The 5,786-nt window shown below is 42.0% G+C and overlaps 1 long non-coding RNA gene and 10 other non-coding genes across 12 annotated transcripts; all 11 read left to right on the top strand.

Moving 5' to 3' along the window:
- The first annotated feature begins 146 nt into the window (after positions 1 to 146).
- On the top strand, positions 147 to 4,080 carry LOC101693690. Of its 2 annotated transcripts, XR_200145.3 has the most exons (12): positions 147 to 249; positions 846 to 898; positions 1,094 to 1,126; positions 1,319 to 1,354; positions 1,605 to 1,636; positions 1,959 to 2,001; positions 2,267 to 2,335; positions 2,433 to 2,461; positions 2,647 to 2,699; positions 3,571 to 3,598; positions 3,783 to 3,834; positions 4,016 to 4,080. It is a non-coding gene; the product is annotated as an uncharacterized LOC101693690 (long non-coding RNA). The 2 variants fall into 2 exon arrangements; XR_006603595.1 differs by having other exon boundaries at positions 2,647 to 3,598.
- LOC123389079 lies at positions 465 to 544 on the top strand. The gene has a single exon (XR_006603610.1). It is a non-coding gene; the product is annotated as a small nucleolar RNA SNORD74 (small nucleolar RNA).
- Positions 960 to 1,019, top strand: LOC123389089. Its single transcript, XR_006603620.1, has one exon. It is a non-coding gene; the product is annotated as a small nucleolar RNA SNORD75 (small nucleolar RNA).
- Positions 1,172 to 1,252, top strand: LOC123389073. Its single transcript, XR_006603604.1, has one exon. It is a non-coding gene; the product is annotated as a small nucleolar RNA SNORD24 (small nucleolar RNA).
- LOC123389087 lies at positions 1,468 to 1,534 on the top strand. Its single transcript, XR_006603618.1, has one exon. It is a non-coding gene; the product is annotated as a small nucleolar RNA SNORD77 (small nucleolar RNA).
- On the top strand, positions 1,827 to 1,888 carry LOC123389080. Its single transcript, XR_006603611.1, has one exon. It is a non-coding gene; the product is annotated as a small nucleolar RNA SNORD44 (small nucleolar RNA).
- On the top strand, positions 2,130 to 2,194 carry LOC123389088. The gene has a single exon (XR_006603619.1). It is a non-coding gene; the product is annotated as a small nucleolar RNA SNORD78 (small nucleolar RNA).
- LOC123389075 lies at positions 2,500 to 2,583 on the top strand. The gene has a single exon (XR_006603606.1). It is a non-coding gene; the product is annotated as a small nucleolar RNA SNORD79 (small nucleolar RNA).
- On the top strand, positions 2,747 to 2,826 carry LOC123389081. The gene has a single exon (XR_006603612.1). It is a non-coding gene; the product is annotated as a small nucleolar RNA snR60/Z15/Z230/Z193/J17 (small nucleolar RNA).
- LOC123389078 lies at positions 3,637 to 3,714 on the top strand. The gene has a single exon (XR_006603609.1). It is a non-coding gene; the product is annotated as a small nucleolar RNA SNORD47 (small nucleolar RNA).
- Positions 3,871 to 3,947, top strand: LOC123389074. The gene has a single exon (XR_006603605.1). It is a non-coding gene; the product is annotated as a small nucleolar RNA SNORD81 (small nucleolar RNA).
- Positions 4,081 to 5,786: the final 1,706 nt, after the last annotated feature.

Raw genomic sequence — 5,786 nt, 5'->3', positions numbered from 1 at the left:
GTCGGTCGGAGGGCGGGAGCCCTGAGTCACGCGGGCGGCCGTGTCTCCGCCCTTCAGGGCGAGGTGGGCGGGGACAAGAGGAAGGAGGTGTGGCTAGAGGCGGAGCAAGAAATGGAGGGAGGAGAGGGGGAGGAGCTGAAGCCCGCGCTGGCGGGGAGGGTGCGTCATGACGTCATGAAAACCCATCCTTATATACTAGCGCCGGGACGCCATCTCGGTCTTTCGAGGTTGGCAGTTGGCGTATTGCATGTAAGTGTCATTTTAGCTTAATGGTTTCTTCGCTCGAGGCCTCCAGCCCTTGGCAGTTGAAGTCATCTTATGCGTACATGTATTTCTCGGCGGGTCGCGATCCTTTGCAGGGTTCACAAAATGAAGATGGTAGACGATTACGCCTTGGGGGCGGCCGCGGCCTAAACTGCTACTCGGGTTGTGGGGGCTGAACTGCGAGAAACCCCTGGGCTCGCGTTCCCTGCCTGTGATGAAGTCTGCGTTGGTAGGGACATCTGAGACTGCTGATGAATGCCAACGACTCTGATGGCGACGCATGCCGAGTCACCCGAGTGGGCCTTTGTTAATGACCTGGGCCCGGACCGCCTCCGGCCTCGTGTTGAGGAAGGCCGGCGGATGGGGTAGTCCACGTGGTGCCCATCGGCTGCCTTCCGCGGTGCACTGTTACTTACGTTGTGGCGCCCCACCGTGTGCCGTGCGCTTTCTAACCTGTGAAGTGCACCCTTAAAGTCCTGAAATTGTGGCTGGTGTAAACGACCTGGTATAGATGGTAGGAAAGACCTGCTTAGACTTCCTAGAACAAAGTGGTGTCTTAAAGATCCTGATCTTTTCCCTAGGAATGGTGCCGGACATGAATACAGTGTGGCTTTTGATGGCTTCTGATGGACAGGTAAGAAACGGGTGAACGCCGTGGTAGGAATCAGATATGCTTGGAGGTGGAGGTTTTGTTAAGCCCGTGATGGTTTAAGAGTAGTGGACAGAAGGGATTTCTGAAAAATTCTGCTGAGGCTTAAGTAGTTAGAATGTTGGTCATTAACTTGGCTGCGCGGTGTGTTTCATTGGATATTCCTCGTCTGTTTTGTAGTTTGGTGCTGAAGGGGCGGAAGTGGCTGGCAAGGTAAGTTACTGAAATTCTCTCACAAGGGGGAAGTTAGGTTGAAAGTGCCACAATGATGACATTTATTTGCTACTCTTGACTGTGAGAATGACGAGAATTATTACCACCTTTACACTAACTGAGGCACACAAAATGGTGATTTAAAGAATTTAGAGATTGCCACTAAGTTTACGGGAAGCTTTTTCTTCCTAGATCCTGAAGTTAAACACCCTGGCTATGAGCAGGCAGGTGAGAAACCTTTCATATACTCCATATTTACTCAGTATTTTTTTTCTTTTTTTTAAACAAATGTTAACTTCTATACTCTGGTATCTTAAATGCTTGTGGAACCTGCAAAACAGATACTATGATGGTTGCATAGTTCAGCAGATTGGATATGAAGAGAGACACCATTTGTCTGATGTATCTGAGTTGATAGTAGAATTGGTTTGGTATAACAGCACAAGCAAAATGTCACTAACTTTATCCTTTTCTGTAGGCATTACACAGAATTAGCTGGAAGTTGGAGGGGTGAGTACAATTTATGTTGAACTAAACATTGGTAACTGGGCAAACATGACAAAGAATGCCACTAATGGCTTTTTAGCATTGCCTTATGCACAGAAATCACTCCTACCATGAAATGCTTCAGTGCATTAAATAAAGGGCCAGATCCTGTCCTGTTACCATTAGCTAGGACACTGTCATTTGTAAAAACCAGCCTGTATGATGATAAGCAAATACTGACTGAACATGAAGGTCTTAATTAGCTCTACCTGATATCGGGCATTTTTAAATTTGTGAGAGAAAAAATCCATTTTTTGTATCTTGCTAACTTACTTTTATTTCTTAGGTGGACTTGAGTCTTTAACATGTCTGGACAGACCAATTTTGGGGTAAGTATTAACATTTTAGTAGGTCCAGAACTTAACCATGAATGCTGAAGGATAATGCTTAACTACCAAGTTAACTAGTTTTGTGGCTGATTAGTGAATGCATGTCAAGCATGTTCTCATCAGGGTTTTTGAAATGATGTTGATCAAATGTCTGACCTGAAATGAGCATGTAGACAAAGTTAACACTGAAGAACCCTGTACAAAAACTCTGAGAAGAATTCGATGGTAATTAACATTTTAATAAGATGTCTTTTTTCTTTTCTAGCTTACAGGCCCCTATCATGGATGGCTGGCTTAGGGGAAGACATGAAAACAGCTGGTTCTCTGAAGTCCGGTCTGTATTTCTGAAATTAACTGTGTTAAGTGTTTTCTGGTGTTGAAAGGACTTGGCTGTTGTGACATGTGGCTAAAGCAGTATCTTTTTTTGTTAGGTGCTGAGTTTGAAGAACTTTATATAAAGGTATGTATTCTAGTGATCTTACTTGGTTACTAGCAAGATGCTGTTAGTGATGATTTTTGAAATTAAAAACAGATGGGAATCTCTCTGAAAAAGAGTGAAGATTTTTGAAAACTGAAACAGTACTGGGAAAACTGCAGAAACCTACTTAATATTATTTATTACTAAGTTTGACTAAATTTCTGCAGGTATGAAGAGTTGGGGCATCTTACAAGGCCTGGAACGGGGAGTTTAAGCCAAGGTACAGAAATCTGAAGTTTGGTTTCTATGGGAAGTGTTAATTTAAAGCCGATACAATGATGAAACCATAGTTCAGCAGACTAGCAGTGATGAGCAAAATTGTCTTTCGCTCCTATCTGATGTATCTGGCTGCAGCAATCCTAAATCCTATCCATACCCTTGAAAAAGAAAATTTAAGACCTTTTTACCACAGGAAATGTTCAGATTTGGATACTATAGCGGCTCAAACACAAATAGTTCTAAGGATTCACAACTGGAGAAATGCAGTCTGATCTATTTTTGCCAGGAAGTTTTTTTTTTTTTTTTAAGATTTTTATTTATTTATTTGACAGAGGCAGGCAGAGAGAGAGGAGGAAGCAGGCTCCCTGCTGAGCAGAGAACCTGACGTGGGGCTTGATCCTAGGACCCTGGGATCATGACCTGAGCCGAAGGCAGAGGCTTTAACCCACTGAGCCACCCAGGTGTACCTTGCCAGGAAGTTTTTATGGCATATAAATCTGAATAGATGAGGCCAGGATGAGTTATTTAGTTGTACTTATTTTTTTAATAAACTTCATTTCCAGAGCAGTTTTAGTATTCCCAGCAAAACTGAATGTAGAATTTCTGTGTATCCTGTCTTCACACACTTACCTATCAACATTGGACATTGGAGTGAGACTGGCTGCGATTGTTCTCAACAAGGTCCAGAGTTTACAGTAGGATTTACTCAAGGGTGTTAATGATGTATGGGCCTGGACACTGTATGACACCTACACAGTTGTCATAATGTGTGGAATGGGTTTGCTGCCCTTTTCTTAGAAAGTTAAAAATGGGAAAAATTAAGTAGAACAAATTTTAAATGAAGGCCTTTTTTCCCCTCCATATTCAAACAGGCCGACTTAGCAACCTGAAGATTTAAAGGTAAGTTGGTCTCTGGTCTGTGTGGTAAGTTAGAATGTAACCAGTGATGTAGTGATTCTGCCAAATGAAATAGAATGATATCACTCCTAAAACCGTTCCATTTTGATTCTGAGGTTACTTTATTGACAAGTATCACAATATTTTTTGTTTCTTACCATGATTAACTTGCAGTTGTTGCTTTTAGGGCAGTTATGAAAGCAGCAGTCCAGTTACGAGAGCAGCTTAACAGTTAAAAGGTGAGGCTTGAAAACAACAGTACTGTTGTTGTACTCCAGAATACATGATGATCTCACTCCAGCTTGAACTCTCTCACTGATCACTTGATGATTATAAAAGATCTGATGTTCTGTGTACTACAAATATCTTTAGAATTGAAACACAGAAATGTGACTAAAAATAGCTTTTTTGTCCTTGCAGGCACCTGAATGGATGCTCATGGGATAGAAGAAATCATCAATTTCAATAAATTCTTACAAACCATCTGATCAAGAGTGCTTATTTCAATTTAATGGGATGAAAGAAGGGAAATAGGACACCTTTGTAGTTTAAGACTCTGTGACAGTTTAAGTAATGAGCCTTTCATGTGTATTTTACAGGATGTCTTGGGTTTGAAAGTAAAGGCAGAGGAATGTACTACAGCCTTTTTGTTTAGAATACTGTATTTGTGTTGATTTAGAACAGTGACATGACCTGGGATGAGCTGTATGTCTTGCAGAAATTTTCTAGGGCTGAATGAATCCCTGTTGACAAAATACTTGCTATTGAGCACCATGGTGATGGGTCTCTTGGAAGTGTTGATACATGGTATTAGGAAGTGACTCCATTATCCCCCACCCCCATACATAATTGAAAGAAAGCCTAAAAATTGAGGATAGATTTTAAGAATGAGGTCAGTAGTGCTGGGGTTATTCCAATATCCTTAAGAAAATAGAGATTTCATAGGAGTGCTAATTTTGCAAATGGAAATTGGGAGTTTTGGTCATTAATGAATAGGGGTAACTAGTGGGTTCCCAGTTACTCCCTAAATTCCTTAGGTTTAGGTAATCAGAATCCCCCACTCAGCATTTAGAACTTGAAGTTGGGGGCAGGACACAACATGATAGATGGATTACAATTTTATTTTAGGACTTCACCTATTTAGAAGCCTGAGGATGCTGCAAATCTGGATATAGTATGACTCCAAATAAACATTGGGGTCTGATGGTGTGTTCTGAGGCTTTCAGAGTAAGAAAATTTTGGTTTTGAGCTCTTGGCTACAGCCACATTGACATCCATACTTAATGTTCCTTCTACAGGAAGGCACGAATTTAAGATTGTCTTCGACAGATCAGAAGTAGGCAGACAAGTGAGCAAATGGGGCCGGGAAGCAGGCTCCCTGCTAAGCAGAGAGCCCCCCTGTGGGCTCTCTGAAGACCCTGAGATCACTTAACCCACTGAGCCACCCAGGTGTCCCAGGAAGGTATGAATTAACTACAGATGGGATTAGTTAGGTCTCAAATTGATCCTGAATGCCTAAAGATACCAACAATGAAATTCTGCAGCAATCTATCATGATGGTCTTATGCTCAATGACAGCCATTACGGTGAATTCATATGAGGCTGGTTGAAAACTTAAGTGAGGACTAATGGCAAATAAAGAGCTAGCTCTAGTATACTTTGAAACACCAATCCTGCCTTAAAAGTTTCTGAATGTCTATTACATGCTAAAGTTATTAATCCTTACCATGACAGCAAGTGAGCAGTTTTCTCCATTTCACAGATAAATAACCATAGGCTAAAGTTGCCAGAGGCCACACAAGTAGCAATGTCAGAATATACTGTAATGTTAATAATGTAATGGTAGAATTTGTACACCTAAGGATAATTCTCAGAGGGCTAGAAGGGAGGGCCAAAACCACTAGAAATACTACAGGAAAAGTCCCAATGTGTGCCTAGAGTTGCTAAAGCTGGCTTGACAAGATTGGCAAAGACTTCGAGGCTTTATGGAACAAAGGGCTACCCAAAAGTAGGGCTGGGCTGATTTTCAAAAAAACGAAAATCCTAATGTGACTTGAGCCTCTGGCACTGGGTGGGAGCTTGGACTCCCAAGTTCTAGGTGCCTTCCAGTCCTGGGAACCTGTAATCCTCTAATTTACCACCTACCATTTACACACTGAGGGAGGTGAGGGATGGGTGTTGGAGGGTACTG

This window comes from Mustela putorius, unplaced genomic scaffold (assembly GCF_011764305.1).
Source record: "Mustela putorius furo isolate JIRA1106 unplaced genomic scaffold, ASM1176430v1.1 tig00003942_pilon_pilon_pilon, whole genome shotgun sequence".
NCBI classification, from domain to species: Eukaryota; Metazoa; Chordata; class Mammalia; order Carnivora; family Mustelidae; genus Mustela; species Mustela putorius.
Note: the sequence above shows the minus strand (reverse complement) of the source record. Positions and strands in the feature narration are given on the sequence as shown.